At 56.3% G+C, this 15,441-nt stretch overlaps 1 protein-coding gene across 7 annotated transcripts in view; it reads right to left on the minus strand.

Moving 5' to 3' along the window:
- AHDC1 (AT-hook DNA binding motif containing 1) overlaps positions 1 to 15,441 on the minus strand; it is a 70,749-nt gene that overhangs the window by 18,663 nt on the left and 36,645 nt on the right. For 3 of the 7 annotated variants that reach the window (XM_050794359.1, XM_050794367.1, XM_050794340.1), the window contains 4 exons: positions 5,836 to 6,013; positions 5,436 to 5,660; positions 198 to 309; positions 16 to 53 (listed from right to left, as the gene is read on the minus strand). The gene's annotated coding sequence lies outside the window, so the exon portion shown is untranslated. The other 4 variants (XM_050794351.1, XM_050794334.1, XM_050794343.1 and 1 more) reach the window with 4 other exon arrangements.

Below are 15,441 nucleotides of genomic sequence, written 5' to 3' on the forward strand. Positions count from 1 at the left end.
ACCCCCACCACTTACCCTCGGCTCTGCCGCCTGGGCTGTCACACTGGAGATCTCTGTGGGCAATAAGACAGGAAATAGATTTGAATTCCCCAAATGGTCTAGTGGCCACAGCTCAACCCCTGCCCACCGGCCCGGCCTCCTCCAGGTACCACCCCCAGCTCCCTCAGCGCTCCATCCAGCGCAGACACCCGGCTGACCTGGAAGAGAGAGGGCCCCCGTGCCTGGGGGCTCTGCCAGTCGCTGGCTGTCAGCTGGGGGTGCTGTGGAGCAACTTCGGCCTGAGCCCAGGCCTCGGGGCGTGGACAGCGCCTGGAAAGGACCATCGCAGCTCAGGTTTAGTGAGCACCTACTGCGCGCCAGGTACTGGGCTGGAAGCTGTCCAGGCATCGTTTCATTTAATTCTTCATACCAATCCTGTGAGGTAGGGGCTATTAATAACCCCATTTTGCAGATGAAGAAATGGAGGCTCAGAGATAAAGTAACATCATTCATTCATACACTCATTAGTTATGAAGTACCTACTTTGGACAAGGACTGGACAGACAGACACTGATCAGATCATTATAAATTACTTAATTACTAGTGGGATAAGAGCTGCAAAGAAAAAGTGAAGATGCCTGAGGTCAGAGCAGTCACACGGGGAGTCAACAACAATAAAAGTCCATAGTTTGGGGACATTTTCTGTTGCCAAACACTGGGCCAAGTGCTTCATATAGATTATCTCATCAAATTCCCCATACAAACATGAGATCAATATGATTATCTTCCCCAGTCTTACAGAAACTATCCCCTGGAAGATGGTAAACACCATAAAAGCAAAGATATCTGTCCTATTCACTGCTATATGTATTTCCCAACAGTCAGAACAGCACATGGCCTACAGCAGCATTTTAAAAAATGGCTGTTTGGCCAGGTGCAGGGGCTCACACTTGTAATCCCAGCACTTTAGGAGGCTAAGGCAGGAGGATCGCTTGAGTCCAGGAGTTCGAGACCAGCCTGGGCAACATAGCGTGACCCCATCCCTACGAAAATTTAAAAATTAGCTGGGCATGGTGGTGCACACCTGTAGTCCCAGCTACTCAAGAGGCTGAGGTGGGAGGATCGCTTGAGCCCTGGAGGTTCAGGCTGGCTGCTCTGAGCTATGATCATGCCATTGTTCTCCAGCCTGGGCAGCAGAGTGAGATCCTTTCTCCAAAACATTAAATTTAAAGTTTGTTGAATGAATCAACAAACGAATAGGTACACAGAGCAATCAACCCTGCCTTTTCCCTTTAGGCTCTTTCTTCTTCTCCAGACCCAAGAAGGATGCTGAGGGAGGGACCCAAGAGTGTGAAAAGGGACATTCTCTGATCCTTCTTCCACCTTCATCGGAAAAACTCTGCCGCTCCATCCTACCTCTGGTCTTGTCCTGGCCCCTGCTACATCCTCTCAGAGCCCTATCTATTTCACCTTCATAGTATTTATCGCAACTATAATCAATTACTCGTGTGACTGGCTGTTTAGTGTGTCTCCTGCAACAGTGTGGGCTCTTCAGGAGCAGGGATCACGTCTGTCTTGTTTATCGCTGTATTGCCTGACCCTAGGGCCTAGGCTATGAATGCTACATAAATATTTGCCGACTGACTCCCTGAGCTGGTCAGGGCAGAGCTGGGATTTAGATCCAGGCATGTCTGACTCCCAAAGGAGCCCGAGGACTCAGGGCCATGGCTGATTCCAGGAGTTGGGATCTCAGGGAGCAGGGAGCTGAATGGGCCCCAATACTGTGAGGGTCTTAAAGACTGACCTTGATGCCTGCCTAATGTTTGGCTCTGACCTAGTACTGGGTCACTGAGACCTATGTGCCAGAGACTCATGTAGACTCTCCCCACCTACCAGTGCTGTCACCCCACAGGAAGACTGCAGAGCTGTAGGGACAGGATAGAGTAGAAAGAGACACTTCTCTGCTCCCCTTTGGGAGAGGTGATTTGCAATCTACAAAGCACCTACCTACACATCTATGACCCACTGAATCCTCACAGCAGCCTGGGAGGCATGATTTATTATCCCCATGTTACAGGGGAAACTGGCTCAGAGTGGATGTGTAACTTGCCTGAAGTCACACAGTTGCTAAGTGGCAGGATTTCTAATTCTGCCTTAAGTCCAAAGCCTCCTTCCACTCCCAGCTCCTGTAACAATCCTTCAGCCACTTCTGAAAATGCTCCTTCTAGCGCCGTGGTCTAATTTAAGGCTGGGAGGAACCTTAAAATTATCTAACCCATTGGCTTCCAAAGCCTGGGCCTGGGGGAGCTGTGTAACATTCCAGATACCCAGGCCCTAGTCCAGGGGAATGTGACTCATAGATGTGAAGGGACATCTGGGAATCTGTATTTTTAACCAGCTACCCCAGTGGGTACACTTTCTAGTGCCATCTCATGCCCCTCCCATTTTACAGATGAGGAAACTGAGACCTGAAGAGGGAAAGAGACTTTGTCTGAGGTCACAAAATGGCACAGGAAGGGGCCCTTTTGTTGCCCACCCAGGTGGAACATCCCTCTATTCACTCTTCCTTCTCTCTCTGCAGGTTCCAGGCCTCAGCTGCTCCTCGTTGTCCCACCTACTGGTCCCACCTACTTTGCTCTCTCCCAGGCCTGGCTGTGGACCTGGCCCCTCCTAGGTCAGGATCTCTCTAGTCCAAGAACTTGGAGCACTGTTGCCCTCGCAGGGAGGACAGTGGGTAACACCCTCACAAACGAGAAAAGGGGCTCAGACTCTGGAATCTCCAAGTCCAATTTCCAATAGTGTGGTTGCGCCGTGGCTCCTGGCACCCACTTGGAGATGACCACCAGAAGCCCCCTCCCTCCCTTACTGAGGGTCAGGCTAGCTGAGCCTTCCCCGCTCTGGAGACCTCCCAGCTGGGGCCTGAGGGTGTGATCTTGGCAGAAGAGAAAAACCTCCTCTCTGGTGGTGGCTTCTGTTCCATCCACCCATGAAGACCTCTGGGCACGTCCTCCTGCCAGGCCTCCTGAGGCTGGCCACTGCTCTCTTTTGCAGCCTCCAGGATCTGAGGGAAGCAGCTGGCTCCCCTCCTCACCACACCCCGGCGGCCATTCTCTTGGATCCCTCCCAAGGGTACCACCTAGCCCTGGTCTGGGGACAAAGTCAAAGGGGTCCTTCTGTCTGCCTGTCTGCTGCTGGGTCAGTGTGTCTGAGCTCGCCCATAGGGACACCAGCCGGCTGGGAGGAGGCTGGGGGCCCCAACCTGCTGTGCACAGTGCCGGGAAGCGCCAGCCCACATCCTTGAGTCCCCAGCCCCACCCTCCCCAGCTGTGGCTGTGACCACCCCACCCCTTCCCCAGCCCTCCTTCCCCTCCCCCACCCACTGCCTCCCCAGGGGAGCCAGGCTGCCAGCCCCAGCTCTCACTTCCGGCCTCATGACCCTCTCTCCAGCTTGCACACTCCTCCTCCCCCACCATTTCCCTCCTAGCCTGGTTCGAAGGCCCTGGGATGTCCTCAAATGGGAAACACTGCATCAAAGGGGCCATTACTCCTGCTCTGAGACCTTCCCATCACCTCCTTTTTCCTCCAGCGGCCTTATCTCTTAGGATCTGCCCCTCGGGGGATGAGTCCTCACCTCTCTCCACCTCCTTCCCTTCAGCCACCTACCTGCCCACACAGTAACACCTGAAGATCTTCTTTCAGCCTGATCCCAGGAACAATATCATAATACAAATAACAATGATGGCAATAATAATGGCAGCTGTCACTCATTTGGCATCATTTAAATAGAGGCACAGAGAGATTAAGTTATGCCCTTAAGGACAAACAGCCATCTCACTCAATTCAGCTGGTGTCTGAATTTAGGTAGGGCTTCTCTAAATCAAACTGCTTCGGTGTCCAGAGATGCAGCCCCCTCCCATGCAGCCTCCTCCAACTGTCCCAGTCCCAACCATCAGTTCTAATTTTTGACTTCTAATCTATTCTCCTCTCAGCTTCTAGTCACCACCTCCCACCAACCACCATTCAACTAGATGCACTACTCTCCCTCGCCACTAGGTGTCCCCTTGGAGCCACTGATGCCCCCAAGGGGAGCTGGCCCTGCCCCACCCCCTGGGGCCATCAGGGGCCCCCCCACAGCACAGCACAGCACTGCACACCCCACCCCACCCTACCCCCAGCCACACAGAGCTCCTTTGTGCAACCCTCGCCCACCCCCTTCCTCCCTGGAGCGGGGCACCTGGCAAGCAGGTCTGCCCTAGAACCGCCCCCTGCCAGCCCCCTGCCCTGGGTGCCAGGTGTGCGGGCGCCACCACCACCGCCAGCTCTGGCTGGACCCGAGGGTCACCCTGCCGGCGGCCCTCCCTTCCTCCCTCCGAGGTCACCCAGGGACTAAGCTTCCCGCCCTGCTCCGCCCCCCTCCCCTCCTGCCCTTGGCCCTTGCAGACTCCCGTCCTTGTCTTTCCTTCTGTCTCCCGGAGGACTCCCCTCCTCCAGCCCCACTAGGCCCTCCCTGCAGCCTCTCACCCCCGCCCACCTCCTTCCCCAGAGAGCTCCTTGTTCCGCCCCCCCTCCCTCCCCGCCCAGGTCTGAAGAACTCCTCCTCCTGGAAAGTTGCTGCTGGAAAGGAAGTGACTTCAGCGATTTGGCCACAAGGCTGGGCACTGCTGAGCCCAGCTCAGCTCAAGGCTTGCCCAACCCACCTCCAAAGCACAAATGGAGCCACATGTGCACATCACTCCCACTGTGCATCCAGAACCCTGGGCACACACACAGCCAGTGTACACACAGATCCCCGTGTGCACACACGGTACCATCGCAGTGTATTCAGATCTTGTCTATACACACATCTCTCCAGTGTACACTAGCACCCTTGCACACACACCATCCAGTGTGGCACACGAAGTATCCCCACACCTGCCCAGTACACACCCAGAATCCTGCATATTCATACTCCCATGTACCACATAACACAGCCCTTGAACACTCCCCAGCCTGGTCCACTTATACAACTCTTGTATATTACCCCATGTGCACGGAAGGACAGAGCCCGCCACACACACCTGCTTGCACACAAGCTTGAGTGCCCTGTACATTTACAGTCGGATACACACAGCCTTGCATCCTCCCACAGCTGTACCTCCCCACCCTTACAATCCCAGGAGACTCCACCCCCAGACCTCAGGCCCCAGGAATGCTCCTTTGGAAGCTGGGTGGGGTCCCCAGGCAGGCTCAGCTCTAGGGAGCTTCCTGGAGCCGGAGGCTTCATGTGTCAGTTCAGGGAGTTGCCTCTGCAGGGCAGGGCAGCTTCACCTGGCTCCGCAGCTCCTGAGCCTGGGTGGGCTAACCTGGGCCAGGAGTAGTGAGGTGGGTCCTGCCACTGCCACTGCCCCCACCCCCCTCCCTGTCCTGCAAGGGCACCTTAGCATACCTGGGCTACCCAGGCCCTCCCAGCACCTCACCTTGGCCTCCCAGTTCTCTGCTTCCACAGACTCCGGTAGAGAGGTGTCCTGGGGGGTCAGCAGCTGCACACATCAGGCACTCTGGTTTCCACCTCTGCCCTGAGTCCTGGTCATTGTCACAACCCCTTTCTCCTCCCAGTTCTCTCAGGTCATCAAGGCGCAGGGAAGAGTCCTCAGGCTAGGAGGTAGGACTCACTGTATATCCATGAGCCTCAGTTCCCCTTTCTGGATAATGGGGAGTTTGAGTAAATGTTGGGTTAATATGTTTTGACTCTGTAAAGAACCTCTTTTTGACCTAAGCTGGGAGGGGATCCCTGTTGGGACTGGGAGGCAAGTTCCCCTGATCCCCACTTCCTGGAGGTGGCCCAGGCCCAAGCCTGGCTTCCCTGCACACTGTTACCTGAGCAGGCTGTGCAGACAGGCCCGGCTCAGCAGGAAAGGCCTGTCTTCATCAGCATCTCCAGGGTGGTCTCTGTAATGGCCTGAGCGTCGCCCCGCACTCGGGGCCCTCTGCACATGCTCAGCTGGGTAGGCTCTGGGGTCCAGGCCGATGGCTTGACAATCAGGCAAGCTCCCATCTGTGGAAGCAAACACAACACCACAGAGATAAGCATGGATACAGGGTAAGCCAGCCAGACAGCAGGGTGCAGAGGGACACCAAGCCGGGAGGCTCTCATACATGAAGTCCCATCCAGCTCCAACCTCACCCCATTATCCCACCAGGGAACTGTGAGACACTCTCTCTCTTTTTTTTTTTTTTTTTTTTTTTTAAAGAGAGATAGGGCCTCATCTCGCTTTGTGGCCCAAGTAGGAGTGCAGTGGCATGATCATAGCTCACTGCCACCTTGAATTCCTGGGCTCAAGTGATCCTCCCATCTCAGCCTCCCGAGTAGCTGGGGCTACAGGTGTGCACCACCATGCCTGGCTGGTTTTTTAAAAATTTTTTGTAGGGATAGGGTCTCACCATCTTGCCCAGGCTGGTCTCGAACTCCTGGGCTCAAGCAATCCTCCAGCCTCAGCCTCCCAAAGTGCTGGGATTGCAGGTGTGAGCCACTGCGCCTGTCAAACCTGTTTCTTGAAATCCCAGGCTCCTACTGAGAAGCAGTGTTTTTGCACATCTATGTACACACATGCATATACATGCACATATACTATAGTGGAAGGAACCTGGCCTTTGGGAGTCAGACAGTCCTTGGCTCAACCTTCGTAACTGTGTGACTTTGGGCAAGTCAGTTAACTTTTCTGGCTCTCAGTTTTCTCATCTATAAAATGGGAAAAGTGAGATCTTATGAATGGGGAGGAACATCCGGGGAAACTATAATGCAAAGAGCTTATTGACAATGTAGGTGTGAGAGGTGCTGTTCAGAGTGATGGTGGATGTGAATTTCCACAAGGGTGTATATGCAGCTGGCATTTACCCATCTCCATCAGTAACTGGTTATGTGTCTTGTTTTCTTTAACCACCATGGCCCGCCTCACCACCCCCCTGCTTCCTGCCCATTTGTCTGCCTCCTCGAGGTCTGTAATGGAGCCCAGAGGGGGTCTGGGAACCAGGCCTCACGGACTGCTTACAGGTTCTGGTTGCCTGGGAGTTTGTATGTGTGTGATTGAGATTCTGCCTTTGCAAATGCATATCTGTCAAGGCTCAGCTGTCTGGGTAAATATACCTGCATGTGGGTTCCTGGGTCTATTTAGCCTGTCTGTGTGCTTCTCTGTATTTCTGTATGTCTGTGTGGGTACATGAGGGCTTAAGCATGTCTGTGTGTAGGATCACGCATTTGCTCAGTTGTGGCTGGTGTGGTCAGCTGTGTGTAAGTGTGATGCCAGGTTGAGTGTGTGCCTGGATTTGGTGTCTTCAGTCATACATGTGGGTATGTGCACTTTTCATGTTTCTTCTATTCAGTTTTTGTGTGTGTGTGTGTGAGTCTAGCTAAGCCTGTTTGTATGCGTGTGAGGACACAGGGGTGCATGTGTGCCTGTGTGTAGCCAGGTGAGCCCAGCTGTGGCTGGGTGTGAGCATGCCTCGGTGTGCACACGCTCTGCCTGGCTCTCTGCATCTCGCTGTGTCAGGAGCCAAACCGGCTCCTGCCTGTCTCAGAGCTCTCTGGATGTGTGTTTGGCAGGGGGTGGGGGCGTGCGGCTGATCCTCTGCTGTCCCTGCAGGTTTCCAATCTCGAGGCCTGTGACTGCAGGCACTGGTGTCACTGTGGATCAGTGTTCCCTCCCTCCCACCTCTGCCTTTCTCTGTGTTTTCAGGGTCATGGTGTGGTAGTGTGACTGGCCACGGTGTCCCTGTGGGTCTCCTTCACCATGGGTCAGTATGTGCTTGTGTGTGTGTCCATGCATGTGTGGATTTGCGTGACCTTATTGTGTCTGTGCACCACTGCGTGTCTCTGTGTATGTCAGTGGGTCCTTGTGCTATGTCATTGTATGTTTGTGCCAGTATGGCCGTGTGTCAGCGTCAACATGTGTGAGCAGGTCTGTGTGCCATGGTGTGTCAGCACAATGGTGCCCCAGTGTTTGTGTGGTACCTTTGTGAAGGGCTCAGTGTATGAGTGCGTGTGAGCATGCATGTGAGACACCCTTTGTGAGATGGTGTGTGTGTGTCTGTGTCACTGTGTTTGTGTGTGCCTGCTTCCCTCCTTCCTCCCTCTCCCTCCCTTCCTCTCTCTCTCTCTCTGTAGGAGCCAGACAACTCCCCAAGCCTGGATTAGGGACAATTTATCCACAGGCAGAGAAGGAGAATTCCAACCTGCCAGAGCCTCCCTCCTCTGATCTGTCCCCCCTTTCCCTGTGGTTGGGTGGGCACAGAAACACAGCCCGGCAGCTCCCAAGCCCTTGGGGAGCCCCCACCTTTGCAGCTCCCCAGAGGCCCAGGAGGAAGGAAAAGATGGAAATCTGGGTGGCCCCAGAGCCCTCCAGTGGGGGTAGACTGGCTGCCCCCCATCCAGGCCCCCACAGCTCAGCTCATTTTGGCCCTGTTCTCCTACATATGGTAGTGGTGGGTGGGGGGAGTCTGCATGGGGTCTGCCTGGCCCTGGGGGTTGGGGGGACTTCAGGAGCAAAGCTGCCCTCAGCCCCTCCACAACCTGATACTCCCCAGCAGATAAACGTCAGGCCTCCACCCAGTGTAAATGAACTTCCAACAGTGCCCACACAGGCTGGGGGAGCCGCTGGGAGGCAGAGGACAGTGTGGTGCAGAGAACGCAGCAAGGAGGGGTGCAGGGGCTGGGCTGGGACTAAGGCTCCCTTCACGGTGCTCCAGGCGCAAGGCAGAATCACATGTTTCCCATTAGCTGCTCTGGCCTCCTTGTTCAGGGGGTGTTGGCTGGGGGAGATTTGTTCTGGTTGCAGACACCAGCCGAGACCACACAAGAGAGAGAGAGGAAAAGACAGAAGAGAGAGAGCGTGCCAGAGGGAGAAAGGAAAAGACAGAGAGGAAGAGGGAGAAAGATACACAGGAAGGCACAGAGACATGGCGAGAGAAACAGAGACAGAGACAGAGAAAGACAGAAACTGGGCGATGGGCAAGCACAAACACAAAAGCAGAGACGGACTGGTGATGAGGGGCTCACGGAAGAAGGGAGATGGAGAGGAAGGTAGAGAGAGCCGGGTGAGACCTCGTCGGAGGCTGAGGGGAGGGGGTAGCTCAGGCCCAGAGTGAGTCTGAGGCCAGTAAGGACCAAGGAAGAGCCCCAGAGGGAAGAGAGGCATGGGGGAAGTGAGCCAGGCAGAGATGGGAAAGGCAGGGGAGAGCAGGGACCAGGGATTTCTACAGGAGCCTGAGAAAGAGGCGGCGAGGCACAGGCAGGGTGGGCCGGGCAGAAGGGCCGAGGGGAGGCCTATGTGGGCAGCAGACAGGCCGGAGCTGGGATGTGTGGGCAGGGGGAGTGGACACGCCCGAGCTGGCCGGGCGGGGGCGGCCAGCGTGCCGAGCCTCCCGCCTCCTGACCCTCGAGCCTGGGAGAGATAACAGGCCCGAATAGTGCTGACTTGCGGTTCAGAAATCCAATATCCTCCCCGGTGCACTGATCGACTACCTGAGCTCCCGGCCCGCGCAGAGCTGCCCCGATTAATCCTGCGGCTCCACAGCCTTAATTAGTTTAACAGTTTCAGGGGCAGGAGAGGCAGGAAATAGGGTCCCCAGGCCCTCAGGGACACAGCTCCCCACTCCCCATGCAAACCCTGCCTGGTGCCCCACCTCACACACACCTGTCCTGGCCCCAAAGGCCCTTCTCCACACCATCTGAAGAATGCTGGGTCCCTCCGCCTGGGGAACAGTCCCACGGGCTGGCATATGGGTGAGAGGGTAGATCATGTGGGACTGAGCGCCCCCCAACCCGCACTTGTCCCTCTGCTCAGGGCCCCAAGCGTTTCCTCTGGCCAGCCCTTTGGGGCTCTGTGGTCTGCATGGGAAGGCCCCACCAGCTGCCAGCCCCATATCACCAGGCAACATGTCGTCTCTTTAGAGTGAGACACGAGCTCCCAAGTTACTGACAACTTCCCAACAGCATGAGAGAATCACACATGCCACTCCCCACAACAGCCTGCGACGGGCACATGGTGACATCTCACACACACAACAGCCAGAGACAGGCGCACAAGTCGGTGACAACTCTCCTAACGGGATGAACTAAGCACATAACCTGTCGCTTCCCCCAAAGCATGAGATGGGCGCACCTGACACACCTTCAACAGCATGGGGCAGGCGTCTGTCACCCCGCACAATGGCATAACTGACATGCAACCAGGCACCCCCACACCCACTAATAGGATGTGAATGCACAGAGAACCTGTTACACAGCTGACCAAAACACACACACAGGCACACACACACAGAACCTGTCACACAGCTGACCAAGACACACACACACACACACACACGCACACACAGAGAACCTGTCACACAGCTGACCAAGACACACACACACACATGCACACACAGAGAACCTGTCACACAGTTGACCAAGACACACACACACACACACACACACGGGACAAGTCCCACCTTCCAGGTGTAAGGAAGGCATGGAGCTCTCCACCCACCATACAGCATGAGGCAGGGACACAACCTTGCCCCTGCCTGGGAATCCTCCCTGAAGACTGTGGGACGGGTACACAACATGTCACCTCCCCGGCTGCCTCGGACAGGTGACAGCCCACCTCACCCCTCCCCTATCACTGTCACCAGCCTGGGTAGTGCTGTCCCTCTGCCTGCAGAGGCGTCACAGCTCACAGGGCATGAATGTCACCCCAGCACTGCCAGAGCCGGGCACAGCCACACACTGCCCCAGTGACAAACACCACTGGTCCCAGAGAAGGTGAAGGCACACAGGGCTCTGGTGTGACCTTGGTCTCTGGACACCAGGAGGGGAGGTGCTGTGGCTTCCCGCCCAGTGGCGGGTGCTGGGGGAGAGGAGTGCTGGGGAGGAAGCTGCTGGTCACACGGACTACCTGGAAATGCCACCTCCCCCAGCCCCCACTCCACTCCATTCACCTCCCCCGGCCCCCACTCCACTCCACTCCATTTCTCATTCACTGTAGTTGTGTATCTAGGAAGGGGGCCGAATCAGTGGTGGAGGGAGGGCTGTCCTGAGGCCTGAGGAGCTGTTACTATGAGACTGCTTAGAGATCAGTGGGGAGTAGGGCGGTTAGGGGTTGCTATCACCATGTGCTCAGTGGGGAGGGGGTGGGATAATGGCTTGAGACCCCCACAGCTTCCAGGGAAGCACTTCTTCCTTACAAAGGCCCCCTCTCCAAACTTCAGGCCACAGAGCTGGGGACAAGGAAGCCAAAGTCCAGGGACATGACTCACCCAGGGAACAGGCCCAGCCTGCTGGCCATAGTGGTAAGGGAGGCCAAGAGCCAAGAGGCCCGGGTTCCAGTCTGAGCTCCTCCAGGGCCAAGATGGGTGACCCTGGAGCAGCAGCTCAGTCTCTTTGGCTTTGGGGAGGGGGGAAGGGGCCGCAGCGAGAGAAGTGCCAGGGTCGGAGAAAAGAAGCTGAAGCTGGAGACCAGCAGACAGGAAACTTCAGGCCATGGAGGGCTCCAGCCCCGTTCCCCTGCTTCTTCACAAGGAACCTCAGCTTCCTCATCCGTAAAATAGGGACAACAGTGCCAGCCTCATGAGACAAGATAGCATAAAGTGGGCCACTGCTTAAGAAATGGGAAGCTTCTGATTGAAGAGAGGGAGAAATAGACTAAGAGACTTGCCCAAGCCACAGAGCAAATTAGGATCAGCTGAGTTCAGCCTCTATCTCCTGGCTCCCCACCTGGAGCTGTTTCTTTAAGACTGCTTGGAGGTCAAGTGTGGAGGGGGACAGGGGAGATGCTGGGGTGTTGTTGGATGCAGTGCCTCCCTGCCGCCCAGTGAAGACCAATGAATCTGACAGGAGTCCCTAAACCCCACTTGGTCCAAAGCTTGGACAAGAGGAGTGGCTCTAAGTGGAGGGAGGCACCCCACCTCCCACCCCACCATGACCAGCAGCAGCACCTGGTGCTCGGAAGGACCAGAGGATCTGAGATGTCAGTGTCTAGGGCCCCTCGTTTTACAGGAGCCCAGAGAGGGAAAGGCCTAGCCTGACGTCACACAGCATGACAGCAGAAGAGCCTAGAGTCCTGGCCGGGAACAGCCTCAGAGCAGAGTCCCTCTAGCCCCTGGGGGTGGCTGGAGCTGGGGGGCCCTGGGGGACTGAGCAAAGCGTGGCGACAGATGGCCTGCCGAGGCAGCGGCGATCTGGGCGGCTGGCAGGCATGCTCGCTCCCGCGCAGGGAAGCGGCTAATTTTAGCTGAGGCCTCGATGCCAGCTTTGTTCCCCCCACCCACCCGCCGAGGGGGCCCAGCATGCCTTGCGTGCAACCTGCCTCCCCCAGGCACCCCTACTCCCCCGCCTAGCCCCTTGGTGAGTAGTGCCCAGACCCCAGGATCCTAGAACGGCCTGCCTTACCAGGCCTCACCACACCCAGAGGTGAGGCCTGGCTTCCCCACCCAAGGGCCTGTTTGCCCACGATGCCAAGCTCATGCCACGAAGAGGGGCGAGAGAGGAAGGACAGAGGCCACTGCCCAGACTGGGAGGGCGGGCCAGACAGCAGGGGCTGCCAGTCTTGAGGGGAGGCGAGGCACTGTCCTCCACCCAACCCTTAAGGAGACAGGACCCTGATTCCACCCATGCCCTGGACAAACATTCTGTCTGGTGTCCCCCGGCGCTGGTGAGCAAGGGGCGGGAGTCACTCTAGTCTTTCCTTGTTCCTCATAACTTTGACTTTGTTCCAGGAACTCAAAGCACTTTAAAGAAGTCAGACATGAAGCAAGGATAGTATCCCTATACCATCTGGGGAAACTGAGGCATAGTCTGAAATTGCCATCATTTTAGCAAGGGAAGGAACAAATTCCAGGAATCAGTGAGGCCTGCCCTCTAGAGAGCTTCTTGGGCCAGTTTAGCTCCTGGGACTATCTTCTGTTCCTAACCTGGGCTAGTGGAAGGTACACTAGATGGATGGAGCCCATCCCCTAAAACCCTGGAAAGGCAGACTCACACTCTTGTTTCCTGGTGCCACACTCTCTGCAGGTTCTTTAACCTTGCACCCTCCATTTCAGGTTCAACCACACAAGCCCAGTGGGGCTTCCAGGACATCTGGCCCCTACTAAAAAGAGGAACCCTTTGGGGTGACTCTGGAGCCCCGCCCCCCGCCCCAGCTCCCCAACCTTCACAGGCCTGTGAAGGAAACAACCTGGTAGGAAATAGAGTAAGGAGAACTGAAAGGCCCAGCTCTGAAAGAAAGATATGTATTTAGAAGGAGAAAGTCAGAAGAAAGAGAGGGGGCGGGAGAAATCAAGGCAGAGACTCAGATCCAGGAAGAGAGACAGAAAGACGAAGGACACTGAGGCAAAAGAAACAGGGCAGAAAGAGGCTGAAGGAGAAAATGATCTGGAGGGAGGGGGCGAGAGCCAGAGAGGGAGAGAGAGGGCGAGCATGCCAGAAGAAGGAAAACAGCAAGAAAGAGACTCAGGAAGAGAGGGAGACAAGGAGGAAGAAAAAGACAAAGACAGAGACAGGCAGGATGATGCAGAGACAAAGACACATGCACAGGGGGGAAGAGATGGAGAAGGAACCTGAGGAGTCTGCACAGACGGGCGGAGGCACAGAGCACCAGCGACCCAGGAGCCAGAGACAGACAGAGGGACTGACACACCCAGAGCCCCACAGCGACAGTCGGAGGGTGAGACACACTCAGATGGGGCGGGAAGAGGGGGTGACACTAAGTGTTAGAGTGTGGGGGGAACAGCAGGAGTAGGCAGAGGTGAGGAGGGAGGGGGAGAGGGGGGGAGGAGGAGGAGGAGGAGGAGGAGGGATGTCGTTGCCAGAACTGGGGGGGACAGAGGACAGAAATGGAATGTGGGTCTGGGCATGAGGCTCACAGATGCATCAGCTCTGGTTTCAGCTGGGGCAGTTGGCTGCTAGGGTGGGGGGAAGAAGGAGCAGAGCTGTCGAGGGAGGGGGGCCTGTTGCCATGGCGGCGGGCACGGCAGGGGCACAGTCTGCTGGCACTTGGCGCTCTGGGCATGGTAGGGGGCTGACTGAGGGGGAAAGGCAGGGTAAGGAAGAAGCCTCGCCCCTGCCCTCGGGGTTCTACCAGGAAGAAAGTTTCCAGAGAGCCACAGAGATGTTGGGAGTAGAGCACAGCTCTGGGCCCTGCCCAATCCTAGGGAGGCTGCGGAGGGTGCACTGCTCTCCAGGCTGTCTGTGGGCATCCCAGCTTCCTGCATGCGCCTCAGGCTGGCCCTGGGGACCCTCCTCTATGTCCCCTCCAGTCTAGCTGAAGATCCTGCATGCTGCTGCTTGCTGCCGCTGCTGCTTGCAGGGGGGCAGCAAGATTGTGAATTCAGGATCTGTAATCCTAACGCAGAGCCCAGGCCTACCGGGCTCCAGTTGCCAAGGCGACGGCGGGTCAGAGGGCAGCGCGGGGCGCCCGCTCCTCCAAGTCAGAATCCCAATTGTTAAAGCCCAAGAATAAACAGCTGAAGCGGCCGTCGGGGGGCCGGGAGGGGGGGCTGAGGTCTGCATCAGCTCAGTGTGGTGTTGTCAAGCGAGATGTCACTAATTGTCTGAAGGAACAGGCTGAGGCAGCTCTTAACTGCTTCCGTGCCACCGGAGACACCTTGGCTGCCTGGCCCCATCCCTGGGGCCTCCCAGCATTCCACCGGGCCAGGCTGTTGGTGGGGGCAGTGCTGGCCCAGCATAATCCCTGCCTCCCTTGCACTGCACTGAACCCCACATACTTGTGGCTCCTAACCCTCCTCTTTGCCTAACTTGGAACCTCCCACCTGCAAGCTAAATCATTATGTCCCCAACGCAAGCACCCCCAAATCCACTGGGCCCACAATACTCCTTGTAGCCCAGAACTGCCCCTTTGGCTTGCAAAAGCCCTCCCAGCTCCCACAACATCTCTCCCTCTTCCCAGAAGTTGGGGTTCTGGTCCAGATTTGTGAATTGCAGAGGAAAGCAGGCTTAGGGCTCTTCCAATCTGTGGGGAGGGACAGGGAAGGGCAGAGGCCTCCTATGGGGAAAGGTGAGGCCTAAAGCAAGTCTCTGTGCAACTCCCTGCTCTTAGTCACATGCCTGAACCAAAGGCCTGAAGGGAGCTGGGAAACCTGGTGTCCAGCTTTGATGCTCCTACCTCCTTGCTCTGTGTGACTCTGGAGGCAGTAGTGACTATTCTGAGGCGGGCCCGTGTCTGTAACGCTTGACCAGAGGAACACCCAACCCTGTGGGTGAGAAGGGCCCGATAATACAAGGTGGACAGCCAGCAGAAATGCAGACGGTAAGACGTTCCATGAAAAACATGGAGCAATGTGGGGTACACAGCAAACTGCTCAGTGGACGGCAGCTAGCGCTGGCAGTAGGGCTGGTACTGCCCTTACTACAGAGGGCCCTAGAGGGTGCAAGTAATCAGAAAAGGTAGGAGGGTAGGTTCTGGGAAGGCTTCCTGCACAAAGTGGTACTTG

The sequence above is a fragment of the Macaca thibetana genome, chromosome 1, assembly GCF_024542745.1.
Source record: "Macaca thibetana thibetana isolate TM-01 chromosome 1, ASM2454274v1, whole genome shotgun sequence".
NCBI lineage: Eukaryota > Metazoa > Chordata > Mammalia > Primates > Cercopithecidae > Macaca > Macaca thibetana.